This window comes from Alligator sinensis, unplaced genomic scaffold, assembly GCF_000455745.1.
Source record: "Alligator sinensis unplaced genomic scaffold, ASM45574v1 scaffold781_1, whole genome shotgun sequence".
Classification (NCBI taxonomy): domain Eukaryota; kingdom Metazoa; phylum Chordata; order Crocodylia; family Alligatoridae; genus Alligator; species Alligator sinensis.
Window position 1 is genome coordinate 1052198 of NW_005841845.1, and position 23801 is coordinate 1075998.

Consider the following 23801-nt stretch of genomic DNA (forward strand, 5'->3'; position numbering starts at 1 on the left):
GTGTGTGTGTTGGTGTGTATATACATATATGCATCTGTATATATGATACGATGCAATATCTATATCTATATCAGCAACAAAGAAGTCCAGGAGAAAGGAAGGTAATACTCTATCCAATAGAGTTCATCCCGGCATATGTGTATAGATAGAAGTGAAACATGTATATATTTTATATCTATTGTACACACGCTGGACCAGATTCACAAAGGTATGTAAGCGGTTAACTCCTCATAGGAAATGAAGGGTAAATTAGGCATTTAAATACCTTTGTGAATATGAATCAATATTCTATACAAATCAATATAAATATGTACATACATTTATCTGCCTATATATTCATAACTATACTGAACACATCTATAAAGACACTTGTTTGACTGTCTGTCTAAAAACAGTGGGTTAGACCCCTGGCTGGTGTAAATCAGCATCTCTTTTCACATAAGCAGAACTGTACTGTGTCCTCCTACAGAACCACCTGGTCTGATGTCTTCATGGAGATATTTGTGTACTGGGACATTTGAGGAGCTTTTTCAACTTCTCCAAATACTTTGCATCATTATAGCATGCGCAGAGCCACCCTGCAAGGTTCCCAAATGTTTATTAATCTAATTTTATAGAAAAAAAGGATCTGAGTCAGAACTTCCCCAAGGTCACACAGGAAGTCTGTGGCAGAGAACAGAACCGGGACTGCCTGGCTTCTTCTCCTCTACCTTTCCGTGAGGTCTGAAGTCCTCATCTATCTGGAGCCATTTGCTTTACTGCAGTAGTGCCACGTATGGCAAGATCCAGACGCGCAGGCGCACACTGCTTGTGGCACCACAAACCTCTTTACGGCACCACAAACCGCACGCGTTGCATGTTAAATTGTGCACTGCACTGCTGATTTGCAGTGCCGGGGCAAAATTTGCTACTGAATTTCCTGGTAGCAAAAAAACCAAACAAACCCTGAAAAAAAAAAAAGCTGCGCAAAGCCTACCAAAGTGCCTGCACTAGGATAAAAGCAGAGAAGGGGAGGGCTGCCTGGTTCCCTGTCTCGAGGCACACTGCACCCCGGGCAGCCAGGGACCAGCCGGTTGGGACGCAGGGTACCCCTGCACTGCATGGAGATGGGGAAGCAGGCAGGCCCAGGAAACCCCAGGCTGCCTGCTCCCCATCTCCACATGCTGCTCCCTGGCTGGCTAGAGCACAGGATGCCTCAGTGCGGGGGCTGCCTGCTGGCTGGCCCAGCACTAAGGCACCCTGTGGCCCAGCCAGCCCCCCTTGCAACACACTGCACAGAGGGACAATGTGTCCCACTACAAACTACACGAGTAGGGGTGTGCACTGCAGCACAAAGTAATGACATCAATTTGTGCCACTACTATTTGTGCTGCGGCAAATGCACGTCCCTGCTCATGTGCATCTGCACAGACGAGCACGGATGTTTGATTCCCCAGGGACAAGTAGCAGTGGCACACCTTGTGCTGCTGCTAGTTGTCCCCGGGGCACACCCATGCCACGCGCCCACTGGTTACCCAGGTGGGGTAAGGGAGGCTGGGGTCAGCAACTGTGCTGGCCCCAGCAGCCTTACCTGGGGGCCAGGGAAGCCGCCACTGCATTGTTCCTGCAGCTGGGAGCCTGGTCGGCAGTCAGAGTTTGGCTCTTGCCAGCCAGGCTCCAGTTTGGGGCGGCGCGCGCTGCCTCCACGTGCACTGCCCTGCTTTTTTTTTTTCCGTGTGGGTTTTTTGCTTGCAGCATCTCCCAGGGTCAAAAGAAACCCCCTGCACTGCAAGGGAAGCATCACGGGAAATGCCTGAATGTGCGGTGCGTGGTGTCACGCCACATACCACGCAGCCACGCTTGTGACTTTAGTGCCCAATTTGAACCAAGGCATCCAGTGGCTGGATTGCCCCCCAACCTGGTGTCGTGTTGTCATGCCGTTCGGTCATTCTTCCAAGAATAAATTGCCACGTTAAAATGGCATAATGGCATTTCTCCATCCTGTGTGTATGCGTGTGCAGGGCTTGCTGGAGAAAAACATTGCCCTGTTGTGCAAATGAACACCCCTGTGATCTGACAACTCTGTTACTCCTCTCTGTTCCCAGGGGAAATTGCACAAAAGTGTAAGGTCATTTAACCTGAGGCTCTTTTCTTTGTTGGCCAAACAGGGTCCTTAAAAGATTTCAGAGGCTTGAAATACTTGAGACATGTCTCCAAACCCTATCCAAAACCTCTCAGGCTCCCCAGTCAGCAAAATGTTAGCTTGAACTTGAAGCCCCTTTTCAGTCAAGACTCCTATTGACTTTGCACAGAATTGACTTCTCTTTTGTCTCCCAAAAGAGCGACCTTTCCAGAAACGGTTTCAGGCTCATCCGCCCCTTGGCTGAGATTGCCCATAAGGCAGCACTTGTGCAGTCCAAACTGTTGTGCGACCGGAGAGTCATCTTACAAAAGTCATTAAACAGTCATCAGATGGCAAGAGACTCCACTCACACCTGCCTCTGGGATAGCAGGTCATTAGCTCTGATCACTGGATTTATACGAGCGGCCCAGAAGTCAAAACAGCAGGATCTTGTTTCCTGATACAGCTGCTCTCCCCAAAACAACATTTTTAAAAGGCATCAATAAAAAGGCATTGCTCTTCCTCAGCCCTTGACGTGAGCATCTCCGGTGGAAGATTCAAAGCAAACACCGATCGGGTAGAAACTCTTATGGGTCTGGTTCAAAGCCTATGGAGGGCAATGGAAAGTTCCTGTTGTCTTTGATTCCAGCTGTTAAGTCTGGTTTTGTAGCTCCAGTAGAGTCCTATTTGGAGCAAAATGGCTCGGACAGAAACTCTGATATTAGCTGGGACACGTGAAGTGACCATCCCTAGATTTATACACGCATCAATTGGGTCGGCTGTTCTCAGAGGTCCTCATTGCCATCGAGCTCTGGCCTTTCCAGGATTGCTGCAGAGCTGCCTGTATGCCATGATTTTTTCTCGAGCAGTTTATAAGTAGGAAGCTCTGGGGAAAATGGAAGAGTTACGTGGCAAAATGTCATTTCTGTCATGAAAATGTCTTTTTTTTTTTGGTCATGGACTAGAAGGTATACTACTTGATGTTACATGAGATCTGTTCTTTCCAGCATCCATCTAGAGAGAGGATGCCGCACTGCTAGATAGCTACCATTAGAAAATGGTATTTATTGAAACCCGTTTCCCTTAGACTGCTCTGTCAAATATAGACGGATTTCATATTCAACCCATGGTAGAAATGGCATCATCTTCTACAACAAGCTTCCAAAACACTGTAGTAATGCCGTTGTAATCTTTTATCAATAAGAGGAACACGATCTTAAAGGACACTTCCGTGACTCCAATATTTTCATCAGCAGGTCTCCAGAACGCTATTATTTTTGAAGAAATTACTTATATTAGACCTGACCTCTAAAGAGCTGGGTGATACTGAGGATAAGGTGAAAGACTGCCAACTCATAATAACACCAGTCCAGGAGATTAAGATATAAAATAATACAAAAAAAAGAAAGAAGAAAAGGACACTTACTTATTATAACTGATTAATTATAAATATTATTTATATAATTACTATTAATGTAGTTATATTGTATACTAATACATATTATATTACTTATCGCATTATATTACTAATCATATATATTATTAATAACATGGAGGAGCAGTAGTAGCAGCTGTATGTAAGAATTAATTTAATACTAGGTTGATTCCCCCTTTACACAGCTAAACTGTAGTTCAACAGGAAATCAAGGGTGTTGAAGGATATGCCTGCTCCTGAACATCTGAGTCGCCTCATTTAAGTCAGTGGGACTCCTTGCGTACTAGGTCGCCTCCAGGCTAATTTAACTTGCAGAATAAGGATCAGAAATAGTCCCAATTGTGGGAAGACTCAGGTAAATAATTTCTCACCAGTGTGAGTAAAGGAATTGTAATCTTGACTTTGATGCACGCTTCCATATACAATAGTACGGTGAAGCCCAGCCTACAAAGATGCATCTCATGCAAACTTTCTATTTTGTATATCACAGTTCCATTTATAAATAGTTCACAAAAAGTCCATAAATAATGAATCCGTATTTCAATATGTGCTTACTCAATTGTCATAGTGTCCATCGGGACTACAAATTGCTGATCCACCGAGCTTATGGCAATCTACACTACCTTCTGCTGCTGTGATGATAGCCATCAATGAAATATGTTACTTGTGTCCACACATGCTTGGAACATCCGCGGATTATCTATGAATCATTTATAAATGGAAACCTAGTATAAATTGTAGCTAGGGTTTATTAAAAATCAGTGGCAAAACTCCCGTTGACTTGGGGGAAAAACGTATACCTTTTTATCTAAGTATGTGTGTTACAATAATTGAAAAATTATTCTACTTGGACATCTAAGGGCATTTTTAATGGCCATGTACAAATGAAAGTGGTAAGCTTTGTAATGGACTTAGCACAAAATACAAGTGATTCTCAACCGGGATGTCCTGGCACCCTGGGCTGCCTTGAGATCGAGGGTGCCACAACGTTAGCACTTTTAGATGTGCACAAATTGCAAGATAATCCCAGAGATTTTAAAATGAAATTCATACTGGTAAAAAAACCCAAACATGCTGAGCTGTGTGGGTCTCTCTTGAGCGCTTTGCAACAGAAGAGTCGCTCTACTATTTTTCTGTAGGCAAAAAACAAGAGACAACTTAGAGTTGGCATATTCCAAGGGGTGCCTCAAGTCTAACGAGGGGTGCCTTGAGGCTAAAAAAGTTGAGAACCGCTTTAAGAGGGGGTTAACTTTAAGGCTTAGAGAAATAAGGAGCGCACTGATCTGCCATTTCATCAGCAGAGAACTTCATGTAAGCAACCCAGTTCTGAATCACACTCCTCAATGCTTATCAAAAGGAAAAGGAGCCTTTTGAAATCGCTAGCATCTCTGGGACACTGGTTTATCAAATTTCCCCTGGTTCAGGCAGAAAAACCTCGCTGTTCTCCCCTGCTCTTTAACCTTTCATTTTGAATGTTGTTTCACTTTGAACAGCCAGGAAAGGCAGTGACGGAAGTAGCTAGCTCACCATCAGAAGAAGGTGAAAGCTGAAACTTTACTCCCCCTTAGTGAGTTTATCCATGTATCAATAGCAAGCTAAAATGGTGTGTTTATTTATATGACCAGGGACCTCAGGGATACGACCGTTCCCCTGGAATGTAAGGCTTTTTTGCATTCTCTTTATCCTATTGCTCTACACCCATATCCATGCACGCGTGCACAAACCAATACATATACCTATAGCATTTATACATCTCCGTATAAAATATATACATATTGGATGCATCTACACATGCACATTTACTGTGCAGTAACCAAAAATTACTGCGCAGTACAGGCGCACATCTACACGTGCACGCCCATACTGCGCAGTAACTATGGCGACTTACTCCAACTTGGGAGTAAATTTGCTACCTGCATTATGCAGGTAGCAAATTTATGCCTGGTTAGTTACTGCACATTAATGCACATATAGACACGTTACTGTGCACTAACACTGTGTGTGTGGGCTGACTCGGGACTAACTTTATTCCCAAGTCAGTCCAAACACAGTGTTACTGCACTTCAATGCCTGCATATGTAGACACTGACCTAAATCTGCTTACCGGGCAGTGAATTTAGGGCCCAATGAATTTACTGCACAGTAAATGCACATAGAGATATGTCCATTATGTGTGTAATGTAGAGCTACATAGATATGTGCATGCATATATATTTTAGTGTGTGTGTATTTAAGGGCATACAAATCTTTGTGTATTCATACAGCTGCTTAAATAAATATGTCTATACCCTTGAATAGATGTGTGTGGGGTATATATACGCATATCTATTTAAAGGTATATATTTATACATCCACCTCCAGCCTCGTATGTATGTGTCTATACTCTTGAATATGTGTATGTTCTATTAAATGCATACACACAAGCTCAGATACATATAGAAAACAACAAATATACTCAAAAAAATAGATAGATATAGGTTTATATATAGATACACAAAACCAGATAGATACGTGTGTGTGTGTGTATACATATCACTATATATATCTATAATTTATTCAAATACATTAAAAAACCATAAGGGTCTTACTGAATCTTGCTAAGGTCAGAGTATTTCAGAGGTAAGTCTTGTCACTTTATGCTGGCACTCACCTCAGAGTTAAGACCTCACAACTCTTCCCTGTTCTCACTATACATGATGCCTCGGGTAAAATTATCCTCTAGCCCAACTGAGCTGCCTTTGACACTGGAGACTGTCAACTGTGAATATGGTTTTAAGTTATCATAACTCCCCCTGGTAGACTTTACCCATGTATTGATGACAAGCTAGAGTGGCATGCTTCACTCCACGGCACCCTCCTGCCTCCATTCTGGGCCGGCAGGCTGCTCTGACACAACGTGTGCATCTAGTTGCTCATAGTCCCCAACGGATATTCCAGCAGCTCCAGTTTACTGTGTCTCTTTTGGCCAGGCACACCCACTGCATCCTGGATCCAAAGTTGGGAGTGGGTGTGGAGGATCTACCACAGCAGATCTATACCTAAAACAATTGTTCATGGTGGGAGAAATTTCCAAGGGTCAGATCTATTTGATTGACTTCTGCTTTGTGCCATTGGAGCAGTAAGTGGCAAGCGGCCAGAATGAGAGCCATGGTCTGACCCTTATATCTGAAATCCAGGCTCTTATAGTTATAATCAGACCCTGTTCATCTTATTTATTTAATTTATTACAATTTTACAGTTTTAAAAAGGGAACCCCTTTTAAATCTCTTGCAGATTCAGATTTGTTCCTCTGATACACTCAAAATAGCTTGTGCAGAAATAGCTTCAATCTATGAACCACTGACATACGATACCGTTCAGGCTTGTGATAGTTTAAGATGTTACGTGAAGTGATGAAATATATGACCAGGTTCTCAGCTGGTGGATTTCCACTGGACTCAAGTCATGTGGACATCCATATGATTTGAAGGCTTAAAAAAATGCCTTCCGGCAAAAGTTTTAAATAGCTCAATCTGATTAGTTTATCACAAAGAAGATTAAACAGTGATTTGATTAGGATGTATAAATTCCTTCATGGGGAGAAAATACCAGGCACTAAATAATTCTTTAGTCTACTCAAGAAAGGCCTTACAAGAACCAATTCTTGCAAGTTAAACCCATAGAAATTCTAATTAGAAATAAGGGCTTAGGTTGTAGCCGTGTTGGTCTAAGGACATGAGCAGACAAGGTTATTTGGGTAAATCTGAAATCTTTTATTGACCAACTAAATAGTTTTTTTTAAAAAATCAGCAAACTTTTGGGTTTAAAAACCCTTCATTAGGCATCTGCAGTTGGTGCGATGCATCTGAGGAAGCATCTGCAGTTGGTGTGGTGACACCAACTGCAGATGCTTCCTCAGCCTGACAAAGGGTTATTAAACCTGAAAAGTTGCTAAAAAAAACTTTTTCCAACTATTTAACTTGTATAATAAAAGTAATTAAAAATAAGGTTTATATATTAAGCAGCCATCAGAAAAAATGGTAGGTTATTCAGTTCTTGAAGTCTTCGAATCACTACTATTGCCCTTCTAAAGATATGCTTTCATCAAACACAGATTTTTAGGTTCAGTTAAGTAGCAAATGTATACAATTTTATAGCTCATAAGCTGGGTCCAGTAAAATGACCCAATGACCCCCACTGACCTTAAAATCTATGAATATAATGAAGAGTTTGGCCCTACAGTGGTTGATTTTCCTCTCAGTGGGCACATCTACAGGAGACGCTTGCTGCACATTGGCCTAATAACACAGTGCAGCAGAGCACCATAGCACAAACCCTGCTAATAGTCTACTGCACAGTGTTATTAGGTTAATAAGCAGTATGTGTTGCTAATTAACTGTGCACCAGCATTAATGCACAGTGCATTTAGTTAGTCCAAAATTAAGGAACTAGTAAATTAAATGCGCAGTATCTAAATGAACGTGTAGATGCACCCATTAGTTTTATACTTTGGGGACTGACAGAACTGCACTGGTTTCAGCTGGGTTACTCCCTGCTCATACTAACATAGGTGGAGAAAAAAGGGCTCGAGAGGAACAGAGGCAAATTTGAATAACAGCAAATGCTTTACCTTTTTTCTAGAGCTACATTCCTCTTCAAGAGAGTTGTTAATTTGCAACATACTCAAACCAGTAATTGCTCTGACTAGAAACGTTTCCCTCAAGAAGTCCCTAGGTGCCAAGTTTATTAACAAAACATTTTTTTTTTGTTCGGGGGAGAGAGGGAAATATAAAAATATACCTCTCGGGCCATCTGTTCCATAGCAGAGGAGCATTCCTCAGGTTGTGATGTCACTGGCTTTACTTTATTATTCCTAACATTTCTTCAAAGTCAATCAAAATCAAAGATATGTCAACATCTTTGGGGAATTCAAGTTCTGTTTGTGCAGCTCATTCTTCAGGAGACAGGCTGAGTTTTTTTTCTGCCAAAGTGCCTTTGACAGGTCCACAGACAGCAGAGCTTGGCTCTAGCACTGTTGGGTTGTCAGATTGAGTGGGCCTGAGAGATGAAAAAAATCGAGGCAGAACCGACGGACGGAGCTGTGACTGAAATACGGAAACGTCTGAGTCCTGCCCAGATTCTGCATTTCCATGAGCCGGTTTTCACGTTGGAGTCTTTAAAGAATTTATTCAATTCCTTCCGTCAGGGTTGGTGGGGCCATGTCCACTGACATCGATAAGAGTTAGGTCCAAGTCTAAGCAAACAAATACCACCCACGTGCCAGCAAAATGGACTATTCTTTGCAAATAATTAAACATATTGGGTTGTAATCACACGAGCATGCTAATGGTTTCTTTACTGCTGCTGCTCAAGGAACGGCACAGTAAGTAGTATTGCTTTATCCAGCCTCACAGCACCACCCCTGCATAGGAAACAGAGCTTAGCATAAACCCACTGAGGCTGGGATTAAGCAGTCATGATGGAGGTGCAGGGCATTTCCTAGGGATTAGCTGTTAGCGGAGAGATTGGCCCGAGGTGCATAATCCCCAGGTAATACTCAGTGTCAAGGTTGTTATTGATATCAGCCAACTTTCAAGCTGAGTAAATGCATTTCCCTGCTAAAACTCCTCTGCGGCTCCAGCTGGGGATGGTATTTTACTTCACTGTCTGCTTTCTGTCATTGTGTAGAAATGCTGAATATTGTAACAGGAAGCCCTTGCATTGGATCTGTCTAGGGGAGGCATGCTACACATTGCAGGGGACTGGGCACTTAATTCTCGGCATTATTGCGAATCAGACTCGGCCCGTTATGCTGGATATCCCAATCAATTGATAGGCCAAACCATGTTGGTATCTAGCAAAATTGAAGGTGAGAGGGGAGACTATTGTCTCGATAAATATGTCAGGGGCAAACACCAAGAAGAGAAGAGCTATTTAAGTCAAAGGCCAATGTTGCCACAAAATTAAGTAGGTATAGGCTGGCCCTGACCACATCTAAGCAAGAAGCAGAACAAGGCTTCTCTCCATCGTGCTGCTCTGGAGTAGCCTTTGAGTAATGGAGACAACAAAGCCAGCTAGTTTTAAATTGGAGCGTGATCTGTTTTTGAAAGGGAATATATGGCGTGGTCACCTAGGATAGCAAGGGGCTGAACTCAGTGGCCCAGGATGACCTTCCCAGCCTTTGTTCTTGTGTTCCTTGGGTTATTGAACCCATGAGCTTCCTCACATTGAGCAGATGAAGATGGAGGATTTGATGTCAGCCCTCTTTGGAATTCAGAATTCATCTCATAACACGGAGCCAATTCACGACAAAGCTTGAGAAAGAGACCTGAAAGCTGGCTACAAATCATCATTGGGCTAAGTTCATGTTTGTTCGCTCCATGAATTCTCTGCAAGCCAACTAATCCTGGATTTTCTCTAGGGCTCTTTCATTTCTGAATACAGCCAGTCAAAAATTAAGGAGCAAGAAATAATGACGGTGGCTTCTGAGTCTCTTGGTATTATTTGTGCTCTTCTGGATAATCCAAACATTTTAACTGGAGAAAAAGGGGAAAAAATAAGTAGATAACCAAAGGAAGGACAGAGAATAATGAACAGCACCTTGTTCAAATGCAGATGGCTTTATGCATATGAACAATAGCCAGTACCCAGAGAGCAAAGAGTTACGGGCCTGAACGTTGACATAGCAGACTCAAAGGTGAATTTTCTCCACTACAGTTATTTCAATGAGCTTTACATTAGGGTCAGAAGGCATAATAACAGGTGTAAAAAGGACAACCAAAGGACTATCAGGGCTGGACCCAATGATTTGTGAGGTCCCTTCCAGCCCCTAACAATCTATGAAGCTATGAAAAATGACTGAGCATTCATGATCAGTGATTTGGTCCTATTTTGTTGTCTTTAACGGCAATGACTTCAGCCCAGAGCCTGGGAGTGGGCCTATTTTCTCACAGGGGCATACGTTGTCACAGGATTTTCCTGGGATTTTGATAACGAATGAAAAAAAAAACAACACAAAACCTTGATATAGATGATGTTGGAAAGCTCTAGAGTTCTCCTGGTGCTGAACTCCTAAAAACTGGTGACGAGGACTTCTTAGGGGATTGGCATCCTTCTCAGTTTGGATGGGGTTCAGTCTAGCGTCTTAGAAGCTGCGGTGAAAACTGGTTATGTTTGGGGAACTGCTGTGTAACATGCTCTGCTTTATCTATGCTGCTAAATCCTGTTAACTCTCTAATTGCAGTCCCATTGTCAACCTGCGACATAACACGACTTGGTAAAGAGTGTAAAATGCTATTTTGGTCCCAGACAAAGCAAGGCCATGCCATGCTACGCTAGAGATTATGGTAATATGACATTCAACACAGTCAATATGCCTGATTAATTATGCTCTTAGTTAATAGGATGAGAAGAACCAAGTTAAGCAAACTTTGGACAATTTGTGAACCCAGTAGACCATGCTCTTGGCTTCACAGTCCAAGATTCAACGCACCACATATCCAGCTCCCCACCAGTATCAAGCTGCTCTTCCATGCCAGCTGGGATGTAGCCCCACCATCTGAGAACAACTGAAAATGTCTGTGAATTTTCAGTGCAAATGGTGGACAAGTCTCAGCCTTTTTACAGAAGGGCAAGTCAAAGTCAAAGACTGGAGATGGGCTTCTCTCTGCGGCCTTAGGAGACAGGACTGGGGCAATGTCGTCAAGGTGCAGCAGAGGAAATTTAGGTTGAAGATCAGAAGGAATTTTCTGACTATGAGAGTAGTCAAGCATTAGACTGGACATTAGGAAGAACTTCTTCACAGGTCGAGTGGCCAAGGTCTGGAACGGGCTCCCAAGGGAGGTGATGCTCTCCCCTACCCTGGGGGTCTTCAAGAGGAGGTTGGATAGGCATCTAGCTGGGGTCATCTAGACCCAGCACTCCTTCCTGCCTATGCAGGGGGTCGGACTCGATGATCTATTGAGGTCCCTTCCGACCCTAACATCTATGAATCTATGAATCTATGGAACAAGCCACCTAGAGAAGTCGTGAAACCTCCATCCCTGGACATCTTCCAGGGAGAGCAGGTTAGCTGGCTGGTATGGTTCAGTCAATGATGATCCTGCATCAAGCAGGGGGCTGCACTAGATAACCTTGTGAGGTCCCTTCCAGCCCTATTTTCCTATGAGTCTATGAACTTTCTTGTTTCCCCTGCAGTTTGTTTCTGATTATTTTACAGCAGCTTGAAAGAAGGCGGGAGGAAAAAAACCCTTCTTATTTCTCTAGGGAGGATGGAACAAAACACATTTGATGTTACTCAAGGGAAACATTTTTGCTGTTAAAAAATAGAAATGTAACTAAAGGAATAGGCCCAGCCGGACGAAGATGAGTCACTTTCAAGACAAACTAACCACAAAGGCTGGGAAGAGAAGCCAAAGAAGGAAAAACAATAAAATAGCCCCCCTTTTTGTCTAAATGTAAAATTATCAGTGATCCGAACCATGAGCTGCCCATGTTTAGAGGCTGTGCTATAATCCCAAAGAGCTGCCCCAGCACAGCTCCAAGTGGCCAGCATATGCAGAGTTTCAAATCAAAATATTTTATGGTGCAATTTAGGCATAGAATAAACTCAGCTGTGCATGTGCTTTTACAGCTTTCACTAAAATTAATGGCTTGTTTTCTAATGACTTAAGTGAATTAAGCCCTTACTACTAAAGATTTCCATTATTGTCTTTCAAAATTCTTATTTCCTGCAAACATCTGTAACCAGTTCATATAGTTCTGTGCTCGCCTTCGTCTCTGTTCCACTCATACGTAGATAAACATATACACACACGCCGATTTTCAGAGGGAATTCATGTGTTTTCTATTGACTGCTGTAGGTTCAGTGTATGGGTGTGTAGATACATATAATTTAAAAGCACGCCCACCCACGCACGATTAATAGCCAGCGATGGAAGACTGGTTTCAATGGATTGTCCAGCATCATGTCAAATTCTGTCGTAGAGGCAGAGATGGAAACCAGCTCTTCCAGACAGCGCTCAACTGTCTTAACTAGGAAACTATCATTTCTCCGTCTTGCAATGCTCCGGTCCATTCACTAAACACATCCCACCTGCAGCAAATGCGGCAGGAAACTGGCAGATGACAGCCTCCATCACTGCACCACTCTGCTTCATCCCCACAGCGGGTCCATCCTCAGCACTGAATGAGGCATTAGTCCTATGGGAAAAAATAGGTCATTAAAGACTATACTTTATTACATGTGCATGGAAACTGTACTGAATTTTCATAAGTCAATTTAATTCTGGTATTTCCTGGTGGTTTCAGGGCATGAGTTGGATGGGTCTTTGAGGTGGTTGTTTCAACATAGACATTTACTGACTACAAAGGGAAAGAGAGACTTGGGCATCTTGGGGTCCTGGAGAATGAACTCTAGTAGATGCAGGCTCTTCTGTGCTATCGTGACTTCTGCTATTTCCCATCCAGCCTGTCCATTCACCACCTCTTATTCCTTCACTCAGCACTCAGCACCTACCCAGTCCCTCCTTCCCAATCCTTCTCATCCCACTTTCCACTCCCTTGGTCAGGCAATCTTCAGTCTGTCCATTCCCAGCTGCTCATTTGATCTCACTCTCTCTGCAGCTCTGGTCTCCAGATGTCCACCACCCTGCCCCATTCACTGTTCCCACTATTCCCAAGTTTGCTTCCTTGGACTTATCCAATCTCACCGCCCCTTTTTGGCTCCAGGTCCCAGTGCTCACCTTTCCACTGCCATTTCTCTCTCTCTTCTTTGTTACATGCGTCTCACATGCCTTCTCAATGCCTTCCTCTTGCCCCACTGGTCCCAAGTCCCAGTCTTCTTGACCAGCCCACCCCATATCCTGTCCTGTTTTACCTGTGGCATGTTAGGATGTTATGTCTTCTGGTTGTGTCAGGGTTGGCTGTGTCATTTTTGCTAACAGGTTAGATAATGGATTTGGATAGGATGGTTTGGATAGGGATGATCCTGCCTCAGGTAGGGGGTTGGACTAGATGCAACCTCTGGAGGTCCCATCCAGCCCTGCATTTCTGTTATTTCTATGATTCTTCACCTCCCTAGCACCTCAGCAGATTTCAGTCCTTCTGCACACCTACTGGCTAAATGCCCGTCCCTGGCTCTAACATGGCTTCTTCTGTGTAGACCAAGATAGAGCAAGATAGATAGACCAGATAGACCAAGTCTCCCCTCCATTCGGATCAGGCACCTTTGTCCTTCACAATGCCTGGGCACAACCGAAGGGAGTGCACGCAGCAATGGAGTCTCTGCTGCCAATTCTGATGCCTGGACTCTCCAACCCATGGTTGTAATTAAAGAGGAAATCTTGGGCTGGAGAATGCCCAGTGCAGATGTTATCTTTAGGGAAACTAGCTCCCAAAATCAAAAAACTCAATCCTGATGTCTAGTGTGCAGGTTCCAGCCAAAATCTAAAAACTCAATCCTGGCTTACCCACTAGATGTCTAATAATGTTCAGGTTCCTCAAAGATAACTAGATTCCTGTCCATACTCTGCATCACCAGGTACACTGAGCCACATGCTATTCTCTAGGTACCTAAGATGCATCCAAATGTTCCTACTGAAATGATGTTTTTGGCACTTAACACAGATTTCAGATTCTGCTTGCACCCATGCATGGAACAAGCTCATTTTGGTGGGCGCGTATTTGGCTGTGGGTAAATCCCCAGAAGGTTAGGGGCAGAAAAAAACATGAGGGCCCTCTCATCTAGTAAGTACCTATTGGTTTGGCCACAAGAAGTGGGAAATGGTAAGATTCAGACCTACATGTCTCCCACCCCAGCAAAGTGCCCTTAGCCACCAAGCTCAGATCTTCTCTTGAAGCTGCCCCACTAGGAAACCAAGAAGGGAGGATATTCCAGTCCCACGGATAGGGAGTTTCTAGTAGGTGGTACACCATATGAAGAAGCCACTTTCAGCGCCCAGTGCTGTTTATCATGAAGTCATAGAAAAGGAGGGAGGGAAGAGACCTTGGGACATCAACTAGTCCATCCTCCAGGGCCCTTTTCCCAATGACAATCATGCCAAATGCACAGACCACAGTGGACACAGGGACCTCCTCCGACTAGGACACCATCCACCTCCTATTTGTTTGTTCTCCTTTTGTTCCCATAGTATTTTTCCTCTTGGCAATCCAGTAGCCTGGTCTCAACAGGCAGGGGCTCTGAGGCTTGCCTGGCTTGGGCATTAGGTTGCTATGCTGTGATGAAGATCAGCTTCAAACCAGGGAGTGGTGAGAATTGGGGTCCCCCTGGTCTCCCTTATCCTGCTGAGATCAACACACACCAGCATTAGCCGGTAGCTGTGTTTTTTCAGTCATGTATAATTTGGCGGTTGCACTTCTGTTGCACTTCTGCAGTGGATTTGTGTCAAATGTCAAATCCCAGGTCCGCACCAAGGAGATAATCTTTTCTTTGAAAAGCCAGTGTATCAGTGGGTGCATATACACGTCACTCTACATCACCGTAGCAACATGATACATTGCCATATGGCGTGCTACGGCAATGTAGTGGTCACATGAGTCTACACATGCTTAGCAGCTACATCGCCGTAGCGGTGCACTCCCCCATTTTAGTGCACCATGATGGCAACATAGCAGCAAAAACTAACTGTGGGCCATGTGCATAGCACAGTATGGGCAGTGACTGCACCATGTTTTAGTACTAAAGCACGGTGCCATAGAGGCATTGCTGTATGGTGGCGTGTAGATATGCCCAGTATTACATAAGTAAAATAATGTATTTTCCTCTCTCACCACTTAGAAAAAGTTGAGTCATTTTGGCTGATGTTTTTCTGAGAGAAACACCCAACAGGGGCACTTTCAGCCCAAGTTGGTGAAACCTGGCAATGTTATAGAGTAATAGAAAATGAGGGTTGGACGGGTCCTCAGGAGGTCACATCTAGTCCAACCCCCTGCTCAAGGCAGGACCAGCCCCAACTATATCATCCCAGCCAAGGCTTTGTCTACCTGGGTCTTAACCTACAAGGATGGAGAGACCACCACCTCTCTGGGTAACCAGTTCCAGTGTTTCACCATCCTCCTAGTGAGAAAGCTTTTCCTAATATCCAACCTCAACTTCCCTTGCTGCAACTTGAGACCATTGCTCCTTGTTCTGCATCTGTCACCACTGGGAACAGTGGTGTTCTCAATAACTGAAAGCAAGTTCTTCTGATGAAAAGTATCAGGCACTAGTAGTAGCTTTTTTGCAGCATTCATTAAAACAATACAACAAAATAGACCACAGAAGGCCATCATCATACAATTATATCATTTATGGTTTATTGGTAAAAAGCAGACAATAAGATTACACATTCTGCCAATTTAAAGTTAAAATAGAACAAAGCTTATGGGGATACAAAACCAAAACCATATCAAAATGAAGCAATGTTGAGTAGTAAAAAATAAAAAAAATGGGAAAATCCATTTGATCTTCTCCTGCCCTCTTTCTGCAAGCAATGCAAATACATCTAGGGAGTATAAGACAAGCTGTAAATTGAAGTGTCAAGGAAGCTTAAGGATACAGGATGCTACCAGCCTCACTTACAAGTATGAGACATATGTATCACCTTTATTGTTGCACACCTGGATTATGTATATTTAGACTGACAAGGGCAAATTTGGAATTTCCTTGATGTCAATACACGTCACATGGGGGAACATTAAAACTGGTGGCACAAGAATTTACCCATAAGTAAGAATACTTACAGATTATGCAGACTACTAGACCACAAGCAGTGACAGATGGGCCCAATCCTGAAATCTGGATTTAGGAAGTTATTTTTATTGAGGAAGGCACTTAAGCACTGGCTTTAATTTAAGTGAGAGAAAAGGAGCACCACTGTCTACTAATGGTTAGTGGCTAGGGCACTCCTCCAGGACAGACCTGGATTCCAGCCCCTGCTCCAAGGACTAGCTCTGTAGTTTAGCCAATGACTGTTCAAAGTACATGTCTGTGGGGGTGTCTACATGTGCGTTTAAGTGCGCCTAAATTTAATGCACATTAGCTTAATGAGCATTAAGCAGGTTTAGGCAGGTGTCTACACATGCAGGCATGAAAGCTCATTAACACTGTGTGTAGACTACTTGGGACTAAAGTTAGTCCCAAGTCAGTCCACATAAACAGCTTTATCACATCTACACATGCATTAAAGCGCTTTAACTCTTTGAGCCTAAATCTGATACTTTGATACTTGCATTTGATATGTGATTAGCCCCAAATTGCCATTTTTTAACGTGCAATAAGGGTACGCACATGCAGACATGTGCCCTAATGAGTCTTAAATTTAGACTAATGTGCCTTAAAACGTCTCATGTAGACGCACCCAGAATGTCCTAGCTGCTCAGAGAAAAATGGCTCGTGTTCGCTCTCTCTCACTTCCTCTCTGGTGCAACAAATCTTGAATTCTTTTCAAGCCATAGCAGAGGCGGAGGCTGTCGTCAAGCCCCAGAACGGTCTGCAATTATGTGGCCAGGGCACTCTCCTAGAAGAAGTGGCTTCAAGAAGAGGAGGGACTAGAACCTGATTCTCCCCTTTCCAGCAGTCAACACCAGGAGCTGTTGTATAAAAAGGGTTGCTGCTGCCTTCACCTCTAGCTGTCGCTCATGTGGGCGGTATACAGATGGTTAAGTGTGCTGTGAGACTGCCCATCAGGCAAAGCCCATGATGGGATTTAAGCAGGGAAGCCCCTAATTTCTGGGTCTCGATTGAGCTTTGGTGGGAGCTGGGTGCTAAATGTCTCAGCCCTGCCTAAACAGGGACAATTCGAGCATGCACAGAGGTGCAGCTGTAGGTGCCAAGGTGGACTTTAACAAGGAAGCACCTATAGGGTTTAGGCTCTTCCAGTATTAGGTGGGAGCTGAACTGGGGCTTTAGGACCCCAATTGTGGAATCAGGTGCCTAAAATTTCAGCTTAGTCCCACTCTAGCACCTACGTGCTTTGCTGGATCTGGCCCTCAAAGAGGGCAGCGATGAACTCCATGGGAAAATAAATAAATAACCTAAACGGTTTGGACCACCCAGCTCCCAGAAGTCCTTGTGTTTCTAATTGTTTCGTAGTAAACAAACTGTGAAACTGCATCTCTCTGTTTATGCCCCGTCCCCACTCTTAGAATAATGTTAACTTTACAGGCACTGCAAGCATTGGCTTTCTATATTTAGCCCTCTGCTTTTAAAATATTCCTGTATTTATGTTTTGCTCCTCTTCCCTTATGTATTTGCCCCGAGTCCAGTAGAAATCCTAAACTTTGGGTTTTCTTTCCCATGCAAGTACTTTATAAAGCACAGCTGCATTAACCCTCTAGCTCGGCAGGAGTGACTCGCTAACCTGAGTTAGATGGCCAGACCCCCAGAAAGTGTTTCTCATCCTAGCACGGCTACTGCAGAACCAGTGACATTTGGAGAAGGGAACAAAACTGGGAGCGCTCACTTTCGTATTTTTAAATGCCAAGTGCCTGATTCACATCCTGATTTATTCACAACAGATTAAACATGACAATCAACCTGCATTCGGCTTCATCCACCTAGGTTTGCATTTGAATTCTTGCCTCTTGTGATTTGAAAGTCAGGCACATAAATAGTGGCATTATCTTCCCAAGTTTGCATTTTTTTTTGCATTGTGCTTGCAGCGCTCATTCCGGCTTTTTTTCAGCAGGCAACAAAACGGGAACACTTGAATGTGTCTGTTTTTCAACGATCCACGAGCGAAAGAGAGAGACACTGATTTGTTTTTTGTTTTTTTATATATACGCAGCCCGGCTATAATTTTCAATAATTCATTTAGCCACGTGATTGGGGGAGGAGGGGGGAGAAAATGTCATGCTAGCACGGATTTCACTTCAAAGCTTTAAAATGAGTCACAGATTTCCAAGCCGTGTGAGGAACAGTGCAAATGGCTCACAACGAGAGCGTGTTTGTAAACTTCTCCGGTGCTCGATGGGCACTTTGGCTTGCTGTAGTGTAGCCCAGGGGGAAAAAAAAGAGATCAAGCAAGATGCAGCACCGCTGTCACAGCCAGGAGCTGGCAGTGGCTGGGAGAAAAGGATGCGCCTCCCTGATAAGCGGTGATGAGAAATGGCAAGGTCTCGCTTCTGAGTGTCGGGCTCTCCTGATCTTCCAAATTTGAGCCAGCGGGCCCTCCTGGGACCCGCAGGAGAGGTTTCTATCAGACAGGCAGGCTGAGTCGAGAGGAGCTGGCTCCCTGCACCCAGCCCACCGTGCAAGCTTGGGAAGAGATGAGCCCAGCCAGGCGGTGGGCGGTAGGATGGAGGGGGCAGGATGGATCTGTTCCTTCTTATGTTCTGGGGGAGATAAAGGACGTTGTGAGCCAAACTCCGCTGCCAGGACACCACCCAGCTGCTTGGATATCCCCATGTTCAACCCATAATCAGGCGGGTTGGAATGAGACCATCCAGCCACTCCTTCACCTTTCCCCCCTCGGCGTCAGCACTCAGCCCTTGGAAAGGGTTCGGTTCCCACAATAGCAGTACCACGGGAAAGAAACATCTCTGGGTGTTGCTACCACCGAGCAACTCATTAGGAGCTCGTTCCTGGAGGATCCAACAAGCAGCAGGCTGGACTCATGCCCTGATCTGTGTTCAGATGCCTTACCCCGGTCCCTGGCACGGAGCTGGTTGCTTTTGGTGTCTGGCCTAGATCTGGTCTACCTAGGGCATCTCAAGGTCGTGACTGTTAAAATGCCACGGGCCAGGAAATGAGTGCTGTGGGATTGTAAAAGCGGTGCATACACGAGGGCTGTTTGCCATGGGGGCAGGAAGCTGGGGTGTTTGCAAGCAACTCTCCTAAATAAAAAAAAGGAAGAAACATCCAGGCTGGATTTGAAGCTTGAATAATAGGGAAACTGGAGAATCCTCCCTCCTCCCTGCCATGCTCTGCCTCAGTTTTCCTCTAAACTGAGATAAGGGGATGCAGGGTGACCAGGGACGGGAGGGCTCCCAGGCTCTTCTTGACACTTCTGGGGAGGTGTAGGAGTAGCCTGAGCTGCTTGCCTCGCATGTGGCTGACTTGCCTGGGTTTCCCCTTCCCAGGCCTGGCATAGGAAGTGCCACAGCCCCAGGCTTGTTTGATCCTCTACGTGGAAGGGGGTGTGGGGATGGGTGGCTGGGGGGTGGAGAGGGAAACCACCACCCAGGTGAAATCTCATGGTCAGAAGGCCTGGACCACAGGCTCCTGAAGTCCACGGATCCCAGGGCTCTTTGAATCAGGTCCAGGGTACAGGTCTAGCCAGAAGCTTGCCTGCGGTTTTGGTCCTGTGCCCATCACTGTGGGATCTGAGCAGCAGGGAAGGAAGGAAAGAAAGACATCAGACAGATTCATCTCTGGCTCCATTACCCCTTTAAACCCTGTTCAAAACAGCAATCTATCCATGCACCAGGCAATTCAGCAGCGAAGGCATCTCACAGCTCCCTTCGCCGTGGCTATAGGCGTCACTTGGGGAGTGGGTGCCCATCTCCCAAGGGAAATGGCTGGCAGTGGGAGGAAAGCTGGCCCTGCGATTCCCTGCCAGCACAGTGGGGCTCTCACGGCCATCAGAGCCAGGCTGCCAACAAGGGAGAGCTCTTCTGCAAAACATCCTGATGCTACAGGAGGACAGAAGAGGGCTACAGGGAATAAATGGCAGACCTCATCTGGTGGAGAGGGGTCTGGCATAGACTTTCTCAGGAGGAGAGCCTCTGAGGAGGGCAGTGGGTTGGGGTATGGGTCTGAAGATGGGTGCACAGTTATACAGTGTGACCTGTGCAATGGGTTTTTAGTGTGCTTTGAGCTGCCAAGTGAACCACAGGGGCCACTTAGCAGAGTGCTGGAGGTGGAATTATACATATATATATATACATATACACACACACACACACACACACACATATATATATTAGGGCTATGCAAAATTTCACTGGCTGTTTCATTTCAAGGCTGTTTCAACTTGTTTTGAGCTCAAAACAGTGACATTGAAATGAAATGAAGGGTTTGGAAACAAACTTGAAACGAAATGAGGGCAGTCGAAACGTTTCAAAAGTTTCGAAACTTTTTGAGTTTCAAAACTCAAGCATGGATTGCCTGCGGGGAAACAGAAAGTAAGGAGAAGGAGGGGGAAAAGGGGGAAGGAGTACTCTCCTAATGACTGCATAGCTGGCCAGTGACTGTCATCCTTCCCAGAGGTCCCTTCCAATCCCAGTGCTCTGGGGGAGGGACGGAAACACTGCATAAAAGGCAGCATTGTTTGAACTGCCCTGCTTTCTGTCACCCATGTCACAAAGTTATAGGCAGTGTCGTGGTTCCCCATTACAGCCTATTGGCGAAACGTTGAAACAGTGGCAAAACAGTTTTGACGAAACAAAATGGAACAGCGGTTTCAAAACAAAACGAAACGCTGTCCCGTCGAAACGGAAGTCGAAACAAAACGGTGCTGTTTCACACAGCCCTAATTATAATTTTTGCAAAAAACCCCCAAAAAACAAAATTCTGCTTCCCTTGCAGATGCACCTTCCCTGCTGTCTGAAGGAGCAGAGCTGGCAGCAGGGGAAGCTGCGGATGGGTCTGGGAGCTCTGGGCAGAGAAAGCCTGGTTCGAGGTGGTACCGGTGGGGAGTGCAGCCATGGGTGGAGCTGTGCTGGGCAGTGACAAAGGGGCAAGGGGGGAGCTCTTCTGTGGACAAGGTGAGGATAGCCCTGGGCACTGGGCTGCAGTGATGATCGGGACGCTGTGTCAGACTGGACAAAAGACCAGCCTGAGCCAGACGCTCTTTCTGGATGTTTCTGGGTGCTTGAAGGAGCCCGTACAAAAGCCACACATGCACGAACCAGCACAACGCCAATCAACCAAGCAAAGCCCACCCCTGCCCCATCCAAAATGAGCCTGTTGCCCTGCAACAACCCTTAGAGACTGTCATTTTTCTCCTCCCAGCACATCCCAACTGCTGGAGAGGCTCTCAGGGCTGGGGGTGCCCAGGCAAGGAATGATCTCCTTTCTGGGTTGTCGTTGGCTCCTGAGAAGTACCTGGGGGGTGAGGAAGTGAGGAAGAGCCCCCGTCTCCCTGCCCCTTGGCTTGCCTATATCCCTCCCTGCATGGTGCTGGGTCCCTGGATCAGGAGGTCCTAGCATGCCATCCCTGGGGGGCACTGTCCTTGCCCCCCGCACCTGCAAAATATTGCAGGGGCAATCAGCCAGCTTGGATCTGCCCTGCAAGCAGAAGCATGAGCCCATCTGCAATGTCCTGCGCATTTTCTCCATGGTAAGAAAAGACCAAGGGTCTCCAGCCCCTGCAAGAGCTGTGGCCGTGCTGAACACTTTGTCCTGTGGCCTGTCAAAGGGGCATCCCAGACATAACCCCCTATGATGAAGGGATTGGGGATGAAACAAAACCCTCTTCTGGTTCCACTAGAACTGGTTTTTGGCTCAGGGCACCCCTGGGAAAATACCGCTTGGCACTTCCATTCCTGTTTCGGCTACAGAGAAATAATGGGGCAATTGCTCTATGCAGTGCCCCGACTATGCTGCATCGGGGAAGATAAGCAGCCCAGGGGTCCCCCACTGACTTACAAGAGATGCAGACTAGGAAAGAGAAAGGCTGGTCTCATGGGCATGGGCTTGATTGCAACCCGCTGTAGCTTTCTCTCCCCTGCAGGACGGTGACATCTCAGGCTCTGACAAAGCCTGTTAGCCCTGCAGAACCAGACCTTATTCACTGATTTCTTCTTCTTCATCGTGTCTCCAATTCAACCTTTCTATATGGTCTGCTCCCAATATTTTGCACAGGCCACTGCAACCAGTGTTGATGTTGCCAGGATGCATTGTGGGGCTACAGGGCATCCCTGAAGAGAATCCATGTTTTGCTTCTCCTGAGAAACACACTGGTCAGTTGAATGGAGACCCTGCAATTTGGTGAGAAAGTTGCACCGAATTAAATGAGAGCCAACCATCACCTATTGCTTCAAATGCCTTTTCTGATTCCTCTGCTTCTAAAGAAACAAAGCCCAGTACTCAGTGACATTTGGTTGTGACAGTGTCTGCACCTTTTTCTTGATTTTTTTTTTTAAAGCAAAATCCATGCTTGATTTTGAAACATCAAGAAAAGATGCTTGGGTGCATAATGCAGCTGCCTGCCTTTGCATGCAGGCTTCTCTACTCTCCAGATCAGCAGCCTGGGGAATGAATCACAATGATATCGCCTCGCCCTTAAATGAAACAAATCGACTTAAAGAAGGTGGAAAAAAAAAAAAACCCAGCAAACCCCAAAGCTGGGAGAACCTGCATATTCCCCTGTCATTGCATAGGGGGGCGCAGTGGGATTGTGTCTGCAGCTGGAGCTGGCCTGAGTCTAGCGCCTGGTTTATGCTTCCAGGAGGCAGAGGAGATCTCCAAGTCCTGGGATGCAGGATGGGCTGGTGCAGGAAAGAGCATTAGTTGGAGAAGATGCAAAGTGCAGAGGGTTTTATCCGGAGCCCTCTGCCTGGAGGTAAAAAAAAAAAAAAAAATCAACCTGAAATAAAGAAGCAACCCCCCAGGTCCTCTCCACGATGCCAGTGACTTCCCTTGAGCTGCTGGAAAGGCTCCCAGCAAGCCCCAGACACCCACCCCCTGTCTGCGGCAAAGCTGGACCGGGGCAAATAAATCCTGCCTAGGGAAGTGGCTTGGCAAAGCCCCTTCTCCCTCCATGCCCTGAGCAAAGCTCCAGCCCCTCTTCCCCTGCCAGGTTACGGGGTCTCCGAAGCATCAGTGCCCTGCGCAGCCTTGGATCTCTCTTTCCTCCCCACCATCCCCATCCCCGGCCATCAGCAATTTGTTTTAAGCAAACAGCCCAGGGAATGACACGAGGGAGGGCCAGATTTATTGTCCGCAATCAACAAACCGTTTAGGTCATTACAAGCCCATTACTAAAGCCGGGCTCCGGCTCATCACACGACCCAGCGCGCATTGTCTGCCCCGTTCACCGCCGTCCCTCCCGCCGCGTCTGGGCAGTGGGGACAGGGTGGTCGCTGCTTTCCCGGGCTGGGAGATTCGGCAGCATCCTTTTTTATTTGATCCTTTAAGCCCCTCCATGTCCCCATATGAGCGTCAGACACCCCTGGGCCCTGGGCTTTGTGCAGTGCTGGGCCCTGGGGTGGAGGGACTCAGTTGTACCCTACTGGATCCATGGGTGCAAGGAGAGGGGGGACTCAGTTGTACCCTTCTGCATCATGGATGCAAGGGGGGAGGGACTCAGTTGTACCTTTCTGGATCCATGAGTGCAAGGGTCC